Below are 19,475 nucleotides of genomic sequence, written 5' to 3'. Positions count from 1 at the left end.
TTATTTATTTATTTAACCTTTTGTTTAACGGGGCAAGTCAGTCAAGAACAAATTCTTATTTACAATGACAACCTGCTGTTCCCCGGTAGGCCAACTGCCTTGTTCAGATTTTTACCTTGTCAGTTCAGGGATTCGATCTAGCAACCTTTTGGTTACTGGCTCAACGCTCTAACCACTAGACTACCTGCCCTCCCATATACAGGGAGTACCGGTACAGAGTCAATGTGCGGGGGCACTGGTTAGTCGAGGTAATTGAGGTAATATGAACATGTAGGTAGAGTTAAAGTGCCTGTGCATAGATTATAAACCAAGAGTAGCAGCAGCGTAAAAATAGGGGTCTGGGTATCCCTTTGATTAGCTGTTCAGGAGTCTTATGGCTCTTAATACCAATTACATTGGTAACCAGTTTATAATAGCAATAAGGCACCTCGGGGGTTTGTGATATATGGCCAATATACCATGGCTATGGACCGTGTCCTAACACTCCGCGTTGCAGCGCGCATAAGAGCAGCCCTATTGTCCATATACCACACCCCCTCTGGCCTTATTGCTTAATTAGCCCATCCCCCAAGGCCCCGAACAGCCAGTAGAGCACAGAGTTGAGGGAACTCTCCCCGACAGCCAGGTCCGACAGAACAATCAGACAGTCAATCTGACTATTATGCCAACCTTCTTGCAGTGATTCACCTACAACAGGTGTTTTGTTATTCACCATACACACAGGCGGGTACAAAAGGACAGGCGTAATGTTATTTCACTAACCAGACAGAATGACAGGCATTTACAGCGACAGGTGTTTTTGTTCTCACAGAAAGGGTCAGTCACGTCTGTTCACTGGGTTTAGGACTCTGTTGTGTTTTTAAGTGCTGAATGTGTCATGCCGACTGTCTTTGTAGATCCCTGGGCTCAAAAACATGCCTATTGTTATTCTTTTGTCAACAATAATAAACCTGTTATTATTAAAGGTGCGGTATGTAACCAACATAGAAGTGCTCTGACAGGTTCCTGTGTTGGCCGGTACTGTAGTTCAGTTCCAGTTCAGCGTGTGATTCGGCTCCAACCAGTCCTCCCAGTAATGCTCTTATGTAAGTGTGGTGGTCTTATCTGGCTCATGCTGGCCTGACACACACACACACACACACACACACACACACACACACACACACACACACACACACACACACACACGTGTGTATACACATACAGGCTCACGCTCACACACACAAGCTTAGTGGTCGCTTGGGCTCATGCCTGACACACACACTCAGGCTCAGTGGTTGCTCTTGCTCAGAACCAGCACGGGACGTAAGTGTGTTGAGCCAACCGGTTCTGTGTTAGTGACATCATCAGCTTCTGTATGCTGGTCACCTCCTGTGACCCTGTGGCTCCTCCCCCATGGTTGCGCTCAGCCAACTGGCAGCCAGCTCAGCAGGAACAGTAGGAACCATCTGGCCCGCTCAGTTTCCTCCTGGCAGGGGGAAGGATTAGCAGAGCGCACCACTCTCTATGCCTTCCCTGGCCCATATATGATGCTCTGTGATATAGGCTGCATGTCAAAATTCTATATTAGCTTCCGCTCCTGTGATATGGGCTGCATGTCAATAGTTTACATTGGCTTCCTCTCATCTTCTCTCCTTCCTCACTGAATGAAAAAGGCATGTGTTCAGAATCAGATCAGATCAGTGCAGATCAAGATGAGGAAACCACTTTAGAGGAGACGACTAGAGGAAAGTAACAGTAACAGACAATTGACAATTTCACACACACCCCATAGTTGGAGCGGAGTAGAGTCCCCTTGCTGGGTCAGATTCCTCTTGGCCAACAACAACACACCTCCCTCCAAAAGTCAGCCAACAGCTTTACTGTTCTAAACATGGCCGACCACCACCACGCATGGTTGCCTTCTCTCACTCACATGCTGTTGCTATATCTGAGATGAACTCCCACATGGTTAGTCAGCTTGCTGCTTGTTCTGTTGCTTTATTTTAGTAACAAGGTCAACTCCTAACCAGATGATTGGTCTGCCTGTGCTGTGCCCATGTTTAAAGGCATCTGGAAAGAAATCTGTCTATTGACACTATGTAGGTTTGAATACATTGTGGAGCATAGACGACTATCAGTAGCCTCCTGGCCTGTATCTAACGCTGGCCTCTACACGATAACCAGCAACAGAGGAATTGGTTAAAGCACAACTAGTTTGGCAAGTGGCCGCCAGTCCAGATAGATATCATTGGCAAGTGGCCGCCAGTCTAGATAGATATCAATCAAACGTTTTTATAGAGCCCTTTTTACAACAGCAGTTGTCACAAAGTGCTTATACAGAAACCCAGCCGAATGCCCCAGAGATCTAGCAATGCGGATGTAGTGGCACGGTGGCTAGGAAAAACTATCTAGAAAGGCAGGAACCAGTCTCTGACGGGTGGCCAGTCCTCTTCTGGCTGTGCCGGGTGGAGATTCTAAGAGTGCATGGCCATTAAGGCGAGATCGTTCTTCAAGATGTTTCCAACGTTCATAGAAGACCAGTAAGGTCAAATAATAATCACAATGGTTATAGAGGGTGCAAGAGGTCAACAGCTCGGGAGTTAATGTCAGTTGGCTTTTCATAGCCAGATAGATAGAGGGTTCGACATGTCAGAGTCGTCAGTCGTCTGACCTCTATCTATTGCAGAGAAGAACCACCCATGACCTGGCTAGGTCAGTCAGTCCTACAGAGATATATTAGGCCATGGCTGGCCAGCTCCAGTTCAGTACTTTAAAAGTCTATCACACTTTCCATGGCCTTTGGAGCATTGTTGACGTTGCTCAATGTGTCCTCTGTGTCAGAAATGTAATCTCCTGAGCGCTGTAGGTCAGAGGGGTGTGTTTGTGGGTTCGCATATGCATGCGCACATTCAACCAAGGCCAGATAGACCCGGCTCAGCCAGCAGGAGAGACCAGCTGAGTGTGCAAAACACACACATACACAATCTGAATTCTCTAACGTGGCTGTTTGCGGGGGCTGTAAACTCCTCAAAACCGAGGTTAAAGGGCAGAGCACAGACTATCAGTCTACAGACTATAGAGTAAAGTGTAGTTGTGCTCAGAGTCCGCTGTTGAGGCCATAGTGGGTACACAGCGGCGAGTACTACCCGGCTGTCCTACCCTGTACTACCCTGTGCTGTGCCAGTTACGCAATCAGGATTAGTGGGACAAAGAGTGGGCTTCTTCAGAGAGAGAGCACTGGCTCTGGAGACCTTTGCACCCATGCTAGTGAGGGCATGATCAGGGCTAGTCTGGTCAGGGTCACCTGTAATGGTAAACATCTAGGCCTTCAGAGCTGACCCCAGACCACACAGGACCATGATTAAAAGCTTTAGCTAGGCTGAATGCTCTCGTTAGACTCATCACTAGTGGTAGTGTTTTAAATGAGCAGTTGGGCTCAAGTAAAAGCTTAATCTGGTGTGTGTGTGTGAAAGCCCTTCTGTTGCAGCAGCTAGTAATGAGGGTTTGAGATGTGCGTGTCTGTTGGGCCTGGTGTGTATGAGAGTTCCAGACAATAGCAGCCGGAGGAGCTGAGTTCACAGCAGCAGAAAGAGAGAACTGTACCCAACCCTCTAAGCCAATCAGAAGGCATCTGTGTGTTGCTATGTGTGCTGTGAATCTGCCCCTTTGTGTAAAGAAAAGGGGGGGGGGTAGATAAAGGGAACAAAGAGAGAGCTTTCAGGAAACTGTAAATTGAACATGGCTAAACTTCAAACTCTATTCTCTTTATTGTTCCTACATGTGATTTCAGGGCAGGCCAACATCACATGGAACAGGCAACTGCATCTTTGTAACACTTTTCTGTTTGCTTGCTGCTACAGTGTAGGCTGGTTAGTGTTTTTGTAACTTAAATCAGAGCTACTGTAGAGTGGGCTGGACTGCTGTCTTTTTCAGTCACTGAGGCACAGATTAGGCCTCATGGAGAACAAAGAGTCTGTAAGAACACACACACACACAGACACACACAGACACAGTGACAGGCAGTCATGTCATAGATGAGTCACACACATGTGACTCACGTGCCACTGGAAACACACGCTCACACACAGACCCAACTCATTCCAGCACACAATGAATCCCCTGACAGGACATTAACATGATCTGTGTGTTGCCAGGGCAACCCTTTGTCCCCATGCAAAATAGATGTGCACTATGACCAGAGGAGGAGAGCAACCTCAGGGCTGTATGTGTTCGCTGGTGTGTTAGGTGTGTTGGCTGGTGGTGTGTGTTAAGGTGTGTTAGCTGGTGGTGTGTGTTAAGGTGTGTTAGCTGGTGGTGTGTGTTAAGGTGTGTTAGGGTGGTGTGTGTTAAGGTGTGTTAGCTGGTGGTGTGTGGTAAGGTGTGTTAGCTGGTGGTGTGTGTTAAGGTGTGTTAGCTGGTGGTGTGTGTTAAGGTGTGTTAGCTGGTGGTGTGTTAAGGTGTTAGCTGGTGGTGTGTGTTAAGGTGTGTTAGCTGGTGGTGTGTGTTAAGGTGTGTTAGCTGGTGGTGTTTTCATTGCGTGCCGCCACTCCCAAAAAATATGATTACTTATTATTTTATGCATTTTTTTAATGCTAAAACGTTTTCAGTGAACTTAAAAGATTAAAGATATAACGTTTGTAGAAAATATGAAGTTATATATTTTTATCTTTGAGAACTATTACTAAAATAAAAATGATTTATGTCATGGCATGGGGGCTCCCTAATTTGAGTCACTTCTGCCAAGAGGAGGCCTTTAAAGATGTTGGTAGGAGGCTGCACAATTGGCAACGCCCACTACGATGCCCCATCCCTCCGCTACTTGAAAAAAAATCCTAGGTGAAACCTGTAGGTAGTGGTATTTGTGTTACGGTGTTCGTGATGCTTCCCAGATGAACAGTTCGGGAAAGTTTGTGCATATAATATGACAACATTTTGTGATGTTTTTGTTCGTTTTGAACTTTTTTTCGGTTGTTCGGACAAACATTTTTTCCTAGAGGCAAGCTGAAGTTCGGTGCCGAAGTCTACTCCCCTTCAGTCAGGATTGGTCAACAGTAGGGATTCTTCAATAAATCTTTGATTTTTCATTGAGACTCGTTTTCATTGAGAATATTCTGCACCAAACTTTTAGTTAGATGTAAAATCATTACAATGAATGACACATTTCTAGAGTTATTTTAGATTAATTCTAACTATTTTGAGGATTTTGGGGTATGGTTATTAATGCTGGTTGGTGTTAGTTGGGGTTATGGTTATTAATGCTGGTTGGTGTTAGTGGGGGGGTATGGTAATTAATGCTGGTTGGTGTTAGTGGGGGGGTATGGTAATTAATGCTGGTTGGTGTTAGTTGGGGTTATGGTTATTAATGCTGGTTGGTGTTAGTGGGGGGTATGGTAATTAATGCTGGTTGGTGTTAGTTGGGGTTATGGTTATTAATGCTGGTTGGTGTTAGTTGGGGTTATGGTTATTAATGCTGGTTGTTGTTAGTGGGGGGTATGGTAATTAATGCTGGTTGGTGTTAGTGGGGGTATGGTTAATGCTGGTCTGTGTTAGTGGGGGTATGGTTAATGCTGGTTGGTGTTAGTGGGGGGTATGGTTAATGCTGGTCTGTGTTAGTGGGTGGTATGGTTAATGCTGGTCTGTGTTAGTGGGGGTATGGTTAATGCTGGTTGGTGTTAGTGGGGTATGGTTAATGCTGGTCTGTGTTAGTGGGTTATGGTTAATGCTGGTTGGTGTTAGTGGGGGTATGGTTAATGCTGGTTGGTGTTAGTGGGGTATGGTTAATGCTGGTTGGTGTTAGTGGGGGTATGGTTAATGCTGGTTGGTGTTAGTGGGGGTATGGTTAATGCTGGTTGGTGTTAGTGGGGGGTATGGTTAATGCTGGTTGGTGTTAGTGGGGGGTATGGTTAATGCTGGTTGGTGTTAGTGGGGGTATGGTTCATGCTGGTTGGTGTTAGTGGGGGGTATGGTTCATGCTGGTTGGTGTTAGTGGGGGTATGGTTCATGCTGGTTGGTGTTAGTGGGGGTATGGTTAATGCTGGTTGGTGTTAGTGGGGGTATGGTTAATGCTGGTTGGTGTTAGTGGGGGTATGGTTAATGCTGGTTGGTGTTAGTGGGGGTATGGTTAATGCTGGTTGGTGTTAGTGGGGGTGTGGTTCATGCTGGTTGGTGTTAGTGGGGGGCATGGTTAATGCTGGTTGGTGTTAGGGGGTATGGTTAATGCTGGTTGGTGTTAGGGGGGTATGGTTAATGCTGGTTGGTGTTAGTGGGGGTATGGTTCATGCTGGTTGGTGTTAGTGGGGGGTATGGTTAATGCTGGTTGGTGTTAGTGGGGGGTATGGTTAATGCTGGTTGGTGTTAGTGGGGGTATGGTTAATGCTGGTTGGTGTTAGTGGGGGGTATGGTTCATGCTGGTTGGTGTTAGTGGGGGTATGGTTAATGCTGGTTGGTGTTAGGGGGTATGGTTAATGCTGGTTGGTGTTAGTGGGGGGTATGGTTCATGCTGGTTGGTGTTAGTGGGGGGTATGGTTAATGCTGGTTGGTGTTAGGGGGTATGGTTAATGCTGGTTGGTGTTAGTGGGGGTATGGTTAGTGTTGAGTAGTTGTAGTGTAGTTATATTTATCCCAGAGGGGCCTGCACTGCTGTAACGGTAATCAGAATTACCATGGAGAAGCTCACACTACTGCCTACCACAACTAATATATCCACTCACTGTGTGTTTAATGTTTCGTGTGTGTGTGTGTGTGTGTGTGTGTGTGTGTGTGTGTGTGTGTGTGTGTGTGTGTGTGTGTGTGTGTGTGTGTGTGTGTGTGTGTGTGTGTGTGTACTAGGCCAGCTGATCAGTGGGCTCTGTTCCAGCTCCTCTCCAGGACAGCAGCAGTAGTTCTATTAATAAGACCTGCGTGCTGCTCTGCAGTCAGTCGGCTCTTTATAAACCTCTCCTCTTACATAATACACACTCGCTGTACACATTCACACACTAAAAACAGAAAGCTGACACCAGAGCAGCCATGTCCCATATTTCTCTGGCCTATCCCACTGGAACGGAGGATCTCTCTCTCTCTCCCTCCTTTGTTTCCCTCTCTCTTTCCTCCTGCCAGATCTTTACATTTAGCCTACTCCACTTGGAGGGAGCAGAGGGTTAGCAGAGCAGATCACTGTATAGGAAGTCCTATAGGCTGCTCCTCTCCCTTCTCACTCTCACCTGTCCTATAGCCACTAGCCAGTCAAAGCTGGGTTTCTCTCCCCCACCCCCTCTCCAACTCCCTAAGTCTCAGCCTACAGCTGACTGTAGCCCCCTCCCCCTTCCCTGATCCATGTTGTCTGTGCTGTTTCTGTCTCTCTCCACTCTGTGTCTGTGTTGACTGTTCTTTCTCCATGTGCAGAGAGCAGCTCTGAGCACGTGGGAGGAGTTCCCTGGAAGAATGTGTGTGACTGCCTGACACACACACAAACAAACACACCCCCTCAAATACACACACACACACACACACACACACACACACACACACACACACACACACACACACACACACACACACACACACACACACACACACACACACACACACACACACACACACACACACACACACACACACACACACACACGGGAGACAAACTAGACACACACACCACGGAGACAAACTAGACACACAGCGACCCCCAGAGCCAGCTGAGAGGCTCTTTGTTAGAGCTGGGTTGTAGGGAGGACAGGGCTCTGTTTGAACATAACCTCTCTGACTGTTGCTCCACCCTGACCCAACCCTGACCGGACAGACACTACAGCAGAACACACAGTTCTTTTCTGTCTGAGTGTTGTTCTGTACTCAGCTGACGTGGAGATTCTAAAATGATCCCCAGAACAGGAATAGTGTTGTCCTTCCTCCCTTCCTGTCTGTGTTTAGTAGTTAGTCTGGGCCAGGGTGTTGTAGCATGTTGTCTCCTACTCTACAAGAGAACAGGAGCCTGCTGCCATTTGATTTGTCTGAGTTCCATGCCTTATCCCATTCTACACTGTCTATGATCTCTGAATGCGTGTTCTTGCTTGAAATGTGTAACTTGAAATGTATCCCCGTCAGAATGTATCTGACCAGTGTTTTCCTTTTCCCCTTCTTCCAGATGTGGTGACGGAGGAGTTCTTTGAGTACGATGCTGAGGACTTCCTGGTGTTCCTGACCCTGTTGATCACTGAGGGACGGACCCCAGAATGTTCTGTGAAGGGTCGCACAGAGGGGCTGCACTGTCCCCCTGCAAAGTCCGCCCTGCCGCCCCTACACAGGCACGAGTGCAGCGACAAACTGCCACAGGTAAAGTCCACAAACATACACACACAGATAACACACACTTCCCAGGTAACACACACACACTTACCCTCCTCAGTCTGTGTGTGTGTTCAAGTGTGTGCAGGCGCGCGTGTGCGCTGGAGGTGTGTGTGTTGTGGAGGAACAGTATTCCCATCATGGTGGAGGTGATGCTGCTGCCAGACTGTTGCTATGGAGACGGTGAGTCCCCTAGTGACCCCATCAGTGACCCAGCGATCAAACAAGATGCTCTGCTACTGGAGCGATGGACTCTGCAGCCTGTACCACGACAGTATGTACATGCACACACACACACTCTGCAGCCTGTACCACGACAGTATGTACATGCACACACACAGACACACCCTGCAGCCTGTACCATGACAGTATGTACACACACACAGACACACCCCTGCAGCCTGTACCACGACAGTATGTACACGCACACACACACACCCTGCAGCCTGTACCACGACAGTATGTACACGCACACACCCTGCAGCCTGTACCACGACAGTATGTACACGCACACACACACACACACACACACACACACACACACACACACACACACACACACACACACACACACACACACACACACACACACACACACACACACACACACACACACACACACACACACACACACCCTGCAGCCTGTACCACGACAGTATGTACACACACACACCCTGCAGCCTGTACCACGACAGTATGTACACACACACACACCCTGCAGACTGTACCACAACAGTATGTACACACACACACACACACACACACACACACACACACACACACACACACACACACACACACACCCTGCAGCCTGTACCGCGACAGTATGTACACACACACACACACACACACACCCTGCAGCCTGTACCACGACAGTACGTACACACACACACACACACACACACACACACACACACACACACACACACACACACACACACACACACACACACACACACACACACACACACACACACACACACACTGAAGCCTGTACCACAACAGTATGTACACACACCCCTGCAGCCTGTACCACGACAGTACGTGCACACACACACATACACACACACTGAAGCCTGTACCACGACAGTATGTACACACACCCTGCAGCCTGTACCACGACAGTACGTACACGCACGCACACACACACACACACTGCAGCCTGTACCACGACAATACACACACACACACCCTGCAGCCTGTACCACGACATTATGTATTAGAGGTCGACCGATTAATTGGAATGGCCGATTAATTAATTTCTCTTGAATCACAGCCAACTTCAATAAACGAGTGATGATTTAACAAGCGCAGGACACTGTCATTGCACCAATGTACCTAACCATAAACATCAATGCCTTTCTTTAAAATCAATACACAATTATATATTTTTAAACCTGCAAATTTAGTTAATATTGCCTGCTAACATGGATTTCTTATAACTAGGGAAATGGTCACTTCTCTTGCGTTCCGTGCAAGCAGTCAGGGTATATGCAGCAGTTTGGGCCGCCAGGCTCATTGCGAACTGTGTGAAGTCCATTTACTCCTAACAAAGGCCGTAATTACTTTGCCAGAATTTGACATAATTATGACACAACATTGAAGGTAGTACAATGTAACAGCAATATTTAGACTTAGGGATGCAATCCGTTAGATAAAATATGGAACGGTTTCGTATTTCACTGAAAGAATAAACGCTTTATTTTCGAAATAATAGTTCCCGGATTTGACCACATTAATGACCAAAGGCTCATATTTCTGTGTGTTATTATGTTATAATTATATTTGATATTTGACAGAGCAGTCTGACTGAGCAGCAGCAGGCTCGTAAGCATTCATCCAAACAGCACTTCCGTGCATTTGCCAGCAGCTCGTCGCAATGTTTCATGCATTGCGCTGTTTATGACTTCAAGCTTATCAACTCCCGAGATTAGGCTGGTGTAACCGATGTGAAATGGCTAGCTAGTTAGCGGGGTGCGCCAATAGCATTTCAAACGTCACTCGCTGAGACTTGAGTAGTTGTTCCCCTTGCTCTGCAAGGACTGCGGCTTTTGTGGAGCGATGGGTAACAATGCTTCGAGGGTGGCTGTTGTCCATGTGTTCCTGGTTCGAGCCTAGGTAGGGGCAGGGAGAGGGGACGGAAGCTATACTGTTACACTGCAATACTAAAGTGCCTATAAGAACATCCAGTAGTCAAAGGTATATGAAATACAAATGGTACAGAGAGAAATAGTCCTATAATTCCAATGATAACCTCAACCTAAAAGTTTTTACCTGGGAATATTGAAGACTCATGTTAAAAGGAACCACAGCTTTCATATGTTCTCATGTTCTGAGCAAGGAACTTAAACGTTAGCTTTTTTACATGGCACATATTGCACTTTTACTTTCTTCTCCAACTTTTTTTGCATTATTTAAACCAAATTGAACATGTTCCATTATTTATTTGAGGCTATTTATTTGAGGCTTAATATACAAAAATTGTCCGATTAATCGGTATCGGCCTTTTAGGTCCTCCAATAATCGGTATCGGCATTGAAAAATCATAATCGGTCGACCTCTAGTACACACACACTGCAGCTTGTACCACGACAATATGTACACACACACACACACACACACACACACACACACACACACACACACACACACACACACACACACACACACACACACACACACACACACACACACACACACACACACACACACACACACACACACACACTGCAGCCTGTACCACGACAGTATGTACACACACACACCCTGCAGCCTGTACCACGACAGTATGTACACACACACCCTGCAGCCTGTACCACGACAGTATACACACACACACACACACACACACACACACACACACACACACACACACACACACACACACACACACACACACACACACACACACACACACACACACACACTACAGCCTGTACCACGACAGTATGTACACACCCTGCAGCGTGTACCACTACAGTATGCACACATGACACACACTTTTTGTCAGACTAGGTTGAGCTAGTAGCACATGCAAAAACTGGAATATTCCACTTTGCCGCCGTATCAAACAGAAAACATGTATATACACTACCGTTCAAAAGTTTGGGGTCACTTAGAAATGTTCTTGTTTTGTCCATTAAAATAACATCAAGTTGATCAGAAATACAGTGTAGACATTGTTAATGTTGTAAATGACTATTGAAATTACAGATTTTTTTAAATGGAATATCTACATAAGTGTACAGAGGCCCATTATCAGCAACCATCACTCCTGTGTTCCAATGGCACGCTTGTGTTAGCTAATCCAAGTTTATTATTTTAAAAGGCTAATTGATCATTAGAAAATCATTTTTCAATTATATTAGCACAGCTGAAAACTGTTCTGATTAAATAAGAGTATCTCGAAAGCATCAGCATTTGTGGTTTCGATTACAGGCTCAAAATGGCCAGAAATAAGGAACTTTCTTCTGAAACTCGTCAGTCTATTCTTATTCTGAGAAATCAAGGCTATTCGATGAGAAAATTGCCAAGAAACTGAAGATCTGGTACAACGCTGTGTGGTACAATGCTGTGTACTACTCCCTTCACAGAACAGTGCAAACTGGCTCTAACCAGAACAGAATGAGGAGTTGGAGGACCCGTGCACAACTGAGCAAGAGGACAAGTACATTAGTGTCTAGTTTGAGAAACAGACACCTCACAAGTCCTCAACTGGCAGCTTCATTAAATAGTACCCGCAAAACACCAGTCTCAACATCAACAGTGAAGAGGTGACTACGGGATGTTGCGCCTTTCTAGGCAGAGTTCCTCTGCCCATTGTCTGTGTTTTTGCCCATCTTAATCTTTTATTTTTATTGGCCAGTCTGAGATATATATTTTTCTTTGCAACTCTGCCTAGAAGGCCAGCATCTCGGAGTCGCCTCTTCACTGTTGACGTTGAGACTGGTGTTGTGCACCAGGGCCTCCCACTCTTTCTATATTGTAAGTTATAGACTGACCATGAAAACAATTGTCATTGGCATCGTTGCTAATGCTAATTTCCTTAGCCATTGCTAGCTAAAGCAAAGGCCTGATTCTCTCTCCTCCCTCTGTCTCTCTCTAGGAGCGGTGATAGGTTTATAGAGGAGAAGACTCTGCTGTTGGCTGTTCGTTCCTACGTCTTCTTCTCCCAGCTCAGTGCCTGGCTCAGTGCTTCTCACGGCATTGTACCCCGAAACATCCTGTATAGGTAATACACACACACCTTCCTCTACAGGTAACACACACAAGAATACACAAAGAACCTCTTAACGACTTCCCATTATTTTTCTATATTGTTACTGAATGTTGATCATAAAATACTTTCCGAAGTGAACTAAATAATTTGATGTGATCACAAGTTATAAGCCTGCGTGTTTCTGTCCCACAGGATCAGTGCAGCAGATGAGGAGTGTGTCTGTCAGTTCTCCCAGCCCCCAGCGGAGCACCTGTTCCCTGTCCCTTAAATGTGTCTCAGAGTGTTGCCCTGGAGGCTCAGGGTCCAGTCACTCCCCCGTCAGCCCACCTACCCCACCCTGGCCTGTAGCATACACACCGGCCTGACCCTGGCCCCACTCTACAGCAAGACCCCCAGCCTTAAGCCCAACCTCAGCCCTAACCTCTACAGCAAGACACCTAGCCTTAACCCAGGCCTGAACCCTAACCCGACTCTGTACGAGAGGAGCCACAACAGAGCGGCTCTGCCTTTCTCTGGCCTCCCCTTCCCCAGTCCTGCCAGTCTCCCCTGCCTAGTAAGAGGCCCGGACCCCACAGACAGCCATGGTCATTCTAGCCAGAATGGATCAGACCTCCCCGGTCAATAAGGGGCGTGACATCATCCCCTACCACCTCCCCATCTCCCCACGGCCCTCCCCGCCCCCCACAGGAAGCTGTCCTCCACTCTGCCACTCCTCGGGGGAAAGACTGTCAGGTGGCTCTATTCCCTCACCTCAGACCCCTCCAATGACATCACCACACCACAGAGGATTATGGGAAGGTCGTCAACGGGCCGAGAGCTCCAAGGGGCGTGGTCTGCCCCTCCGGGCCTTTAAGACTTATTCTTGGCAGAGCCCCACGGTGCCCTCCCCCAGACCCTCCTCTGAGACTAATCCTCTGATTGGCTCGCTGCTCCAGGAGAGACAGGGAAGTCATCGCCCCCGCACGCTCAGCGCCTCAACTTTTTTGCGAATTCGACCGCCCCCTTATCTCCCTCGCCCTCTTCACCCCTGACACCCCACTAAGAACCCTGTCCGGGGCAGTTACCTGGCAACACCACGCCAGCAAGACCAAAAGAGCCAGAGGGAGTCCGCCCACTGAAGACACCCCGCCCCTCCCTTTTCGACATCCCATTACGCATGCAGCGGCTATATCAGGAGACGCTGTCCCCCGAAACCTGTTGTCTGCCGCAGACTGAGACTCCCAGAGGACAGAGATGGAGAGAGACTCAGAGACAGAGTCAGGAGACACTGAGAGACAGAGAGGCATTGAGAGACCGACAGCGAGAGAGAGACAGTAGTCCTTGTCTCATGCTGTTCAGGACATTACCAGACTGATTCAGGACAGACTGTCTGTCCCCTCTCTGTCCCCAACACACAGCCGCAGCAGCAGCCCGCTACACAAACCACATACACACAGCACACACACGCTGTGCACTGACACGCATACCACACACAGAGGCAGCAACAGTCATAGCAGTGGGCACTGCAACGGCTACACACCCAGCCATGACACACACTCCTCACACACCTGCTAGCACAGACAGAGCTGTGCCCTTCCAGAGACAGACGGTCCAATCAGAGCTCAGAACGGCTGTTCCTCCAACACGCAAGACCCCAGGTCAGCCCCCGACTCCAAATCCTGCCCCAGTCTTCTTTCTCAGTCATCCCACGGCCTCTACCCCCAGCCACAGTCTTCCTCTAGTCATCCCACGTCTCTACCCCAGCCCCAGGCCTCCAATACTCAGCCCTAAGAGTCCCAGGCCAAGACCCTGGAAGAGCTTACACCCAAATCGCCCCCAAGAGGAGCCCAGCCTCCTCTCCTAAAGATAACATCCTGAGGACCATCCAGACCCTAACAGTGACCCAGACCACCACCCTGACCCAGACCACTGCACATACCTTGACCACCAAGCTCACCCACACCCAGACCACTGCTCTCATCCAGAACCACATGAAACCTCTGACTCACAACCAGACCCAGACAGTCTCTCGAACTCCGACCTCACGGACTCAGGGCAGCCCTCGAACCCAGACCTCTAGTCTCCAGGATGAGAACCAGCCCCCCAGGTTCCAAGTCCCCCAGCCCCCTGGTCCTGCTACCACACCCCTTGGCACAGAGCCCAACACTGTCCTGGTGAGTGTCCCTATAGACAAGCACACCTGATTAGAAAATACCTCACACGGCAGTACATGTTGAATGTCATCCGTGTGGCTTATTTTGTCCAACACAAAGAAACTTCAATTTAAAAACCTGCCTATGTGAAAGAGGATATTACCACTTTTGGAAAATGTTGATTAACAGTACAAAGAGATTTTGAGAAAGGATCTTTGACATAGTGTATTTGGCATTTGTCTAAAATGTTTGTTGAGAATTGCTGTATGAAAGCCAGTGTGTGTTTTTTTTTCTTCCCCGTAGCGTTCTCCCTCGCCCCTGAGACCGTGTAACAGTCGGAGGAAACACAACCGTCACTCTCTGACTCCACCCTCACCAAGGCCTTCCACCCCTGTACCGGCCTGCCCCTGCTCTCCAGCCCTGTAAGACACACACACACACATACAGAGAGAGAGTGTGGAGCCACATGACTCATCTTCTCCTCAATAGTATGAATACTCTGACTAAACTCCTGTTGATGCTGACTTGGTTGTTCATAACAATGGAATCATTTTAAAGTTGTGTGTGTTTCATGTGGTGCTTGTTTTTGTTATTATTATTATTAAATACTTGTGTGTGCTGTCATGCTATAGTGTTTAAAATGTTTTTTTTGATGGATATGTTGCCAATAAAGTTTTGTGTACAGTTGTGTGTGTTGTATTATTAAATGTGTGTGTTGTCTCTCTCAGGTTCCTCAGAGGAGAACTCAGACTGGTTACTTTGACCTGGACTCTTCTCTGACCAGCTGTAAAGGACTGCCCTGGACCGCAGGGAAGAGGTACTGATCTCTAACTCACACATCATACACACATTTAGACTGGGATATGTTCCGGGTAGCCCCAAACAACAACGTTGACGTACGTATACGCTGACTCGGTGAGTGAATTTATTAGCAAGTGCATCAGTGATGTTGTACCCACTGTGACTATTAAAACCTTCCCTAACCAGAAACTGTGGATTGATAGCAGCATTCGCACAAAACTAAAAGCGCGAACCACCGCTTTTATTCATGGCAAAGCGACTGGAAACATCACAATACAAACAGTGTAGCTATTCCCTCCGCAAGGCAATCAAACAAACAAACAAAGCGTCAGTATAGCAATTAAACGGCTCAGACACAAGAGGTATGTGGCAGGGTCTACAGTCAATCACGGATTACAAAAAGAAAACCAGCCCCGTCGCGGACAACGACGTCTTGTGCCCAGACAAATTAAACAACTTCTTTCTCGCTTTGAGGACAATACAGTGAGTAAAACAGGCCAGCGTGAGTAAAACATGTAAACGTGTTAACCCTCGCAAGGCTGCAGGCCCAGACGGCATCCCTAGCCACATCCACCGAGCATGCGCAGACCAGCTGGCTGGTGTGTTTACGGACATATTCAATCAATCCCTATCCCAGTCTGCTGTCCCCACATGCTTCAAGAGGGCCACCAGTGTTTCTGTTCCCAAGAAAGCTAAGGTAACTGAGCTAAATGACTACCGCCCCATAGCACTCACTTCTGTCATCATGAAGTGCTTTGAGAGACTAGTCAAGAATCATATCACGTCCACTCTAACTGATACCCTAGATCCAGTCCAATTTGCTTACCTCCCCAATAGGTCCACTGACGACGCAACCGCCATCACACTGCCCTAGCCTATCTGGACAAGAGGAATACCTATGTAAGAATGCTGTTCATTGACTACAGCTCAGCATTCAACACCATAGTACCCTCCGAACTGTCTTTAAGCTCGAGACCTTGGGTCTCGACCTCCGCCCTGTGCACCTGGGTCCTGGACTTTCTGACGGGCCGCCCCCAGGTGGTGAGGGTAGGAAACAACATCTCCACCCTGCTGATCCTCAACACTGGGGCTCCACGAGGGTGCATTCTCAGCCCTCTCCTGTTCACCCATGACTGCGTGGGCCATGCACGCTCCAACTCAATCATCAAGTTTGCAGACGACACTACAGTGGTAGGCTTTATTGCCAACAATGACGAGACGGCCTACAGGGAGGAGGTGAGGGCCCTCAGAGTGTGGTGTAAGGAAAATAACCTCTCACTCAACGTCAACAAAACAAAGGAGATGATTGTGGACTTCAGGAAACAGCAGAGGCAGAACACCATCCACATCTGAGGGACAGTAGTGGAGAAGGTGGAAAGTTTCAAGATCCTCAGCGTACACGTCACAGACAAACTGAAATGGTCCACCCACACAAGACAGCGTGGTGAAGAAGGCGCAACAGCTTGTCGCCTAAAACATTCACAAACTTTTACAGATGCACAATCAAGAGCATCCTGTCGGGCTGTATCACCGCCTGGTATGGCAACTGCAGAGCGTAGTGCGGTCTGCACAACGCATCACCGAGAGCAAACTACCTTCCCTCCAGGAAACCTACACCACCCGATGTCACAGGAAGGCCAAAAAGATCATCAAGGATATAAACCACCCGAGCCATGGCCTGTACACCCTGCTATCATCCACAAGGCGATGTCAGTACAGGTGCATCAAAGTTGGGACCGAGAGACTGAAAAACAGCTTCGATCTCAAGGCCATCAGACTGTTAAACAGCCATCACTAACACAGAGTGGCTGCTGTCAACATACAGACTCAAATCTCTGGCCACTTTAATAAATGGATTTAATAAAAGTATCATTAGTCACTTTAAATAATGCCATTTTAATAATGTTTACATATCCTACATTACTCATCTTATATGTATACCTTGTACTCTATAACATCTACTGCATCTTGCCTATGCCACACGGCCATCACTCATCCATATGTACATATTCTTATTCCATCCCTTTACATTTGTGTGTATAAGGTAGTCGTTGTGAATTTGTTAGATTACTTATTAGATATTACTGCACTGTCGGAACTAGAAGCACAAGCATTTCACTACACTCACATTAACATCTGCTAACCATGTGTATGTGACCAATAAAGTCTGATTTGATTTAGACTCCTCATGTACACACCATAGATCCATGGTCAGATTTAGGTCCTTAATAACCTTGTCCTCAAACTCAATTGCTACCACTTAGAGGTTCAATAGAGAACAAGCCAACTGGTAGGTGAGATTATGTTCTTACTAGACATCAGTGTTCAGTCAGTCCAGGCCTGTACTGTACTGTACTGTAGCCTTGTCCTCTCACACTGCCACCTGCTGTTCTGGCGGCTGTATTGCTAATACTGTTGCTACTGGCCTGACACTGAGGCTCAACTCAAAATGGCAGCTGTACACAGCTCTACAGTCAGAGGCCCTGCTCTGCTCTGATCTGGCCGCTGGGTTACTGTGTGGATTAGGGATTAGAGGTCCGTTTGACCGGGGATGATGCTTCTACATACATAGCTGATTAAGGTTTGATAGTGTTTGAATATACAGTATTAGTCATGTTGAATCATAAATTCAGATTTAGACTGCATGACAGCAATTCATGCTTGGGTTTAGCTTCCCAGGGCACTGTTTCCAAATAGGAATATTTTAGCATTTGTGGCACAAATCCCATTCAAGTCATGGGGCTGATATTAGCATATTTTGTGCATGTCCAAATCATCTGAGGGTTGCAGGGTCTGTAAGCCATCTCTAATTCTCATGATTCAACAAATGAATCAATCGACCAATGTGTGTGTGAACCCGTTTTTAACCCTCTACTGTGTGTTCTGTTGTGAAGAGTGTGTGTGAAGAGAGTGGAGGAGTCAGAAGAACCTCAGCCGCTGTTCAGTGCCAGTGCTCCACCTGCCAGCCTCAGTCTACTGGGCAACTTTGAGGTACCTCACACTCACTCACTCACTCACTCACTCACTCACCACCACTCACTCACTCACTCACTCACTCACCACTCCACGTAAGTGTACATGCATTGTACCTAAAGCATGTGTGTGTGTTACAGGAGTGTGTGTTGAACTACCGCCTGGAGCCGTTGGGGTCGGTGGAGGGTTTCATGGCCGAGGTGGGTGCTTCCGGAACCTTCTGCCCCAGTCACATGACCTTCCCCGTCGACGTTTCCTTCTACAGCATCTCTGACGACAACGCACCCTCGCCATACATGGTGAGACACACATACAGTACATACACAGACATATTATATATATCCCCCACACACTTTATATGCACTGAACAAAAATATAAATGCAACAATTTCAAAGATTATACTGAGCTACAGTTCATATAAGGTAATAAGTCAATTGGGGCGGCAGGTTAGCCTAGTTGCAAGTTCAAACCCCCGAGCTGACAAGGTACAAATCTGTCGTTCTGCCCCTGAACAGGCAGTTAACCCACTGTTCCTAGGCCGTCATTGAAAATAAAATTTGTTCTTAACTGACTTGCCTAGTTAAATAAAGGTACAAAAAAAAAATGAAATAAATAAATTAGGCCCTACACTATGGTTTTCACATGACTGAAAAAGCAGTCAGTATCTGGTGTGACCACCTCATGCAGCGCGGCACATAGAGTTGATCAGGCCTGTGGAATGTTGTCCCACTCCATCTTCAATGGCTGTGCAAAGTTCCTGGATATTGGCGGGAACTGGAACGCGCTTTGTACACGTTGATCCAGAGCCTCCCAAACATGCTCGATGGGTGGCATGTCTGGTGAGTATGCAGGCAATGGAAGAACTGGGACATTTTCAGCTTCCAGGAGTTGTGTACAGACCACCGAGCTGCAACATGGGGCTGTGCATTATCATGCTGAAACATGAGATGATTGTGTGTGTGTGTGTGTGTGTGTGTGTGTGTGTGTGTGTGTGTGTGTGTGTGTGTGTGTGTGTGTGTGTGTGTGTGTGTGTGTGTGTGTGTGTGTG

At 47.4% G+C, this 19,475-nt stretch overlaps 1 pseudogene; it reads left to right on the top strand.

Moving 5' to 3' along the window:
* Positions 1–8,441: 8,441 nt before the first annotated feature.
* On the top strand, positions 8,442–18,896 carry LOC124029579 (annotated as a pseudogene).
* The last annotated feature ends 579 nt before the right edge of the window (positions 18,897–19,475 follow it).

The sequence above is a fragment of the Oncorhynchus gorbuscha genome, unplaced genomic scaffold (genome assembly GCF_021184085.1).
Source record: "Oncorhynchus gorbuscha isolate QuinsamMale2020 ecotype Even-year unplaced genomic scaffold, OgorEven_v1.0 Un_scaffold_6863, whole genome shotgun sequence".
Lineage (NCBI taxonomy): Eukaryota > Metazoa > Chordata > Actinopteri > Salmoniformes > Salmonidae > Oncorhynchus > Oncorhynchus gorbuscha.
Note: the sequence above shows the minus strand (reverse complement) of the source record. Positions and strands in the feature narration are given on the sequence as shown.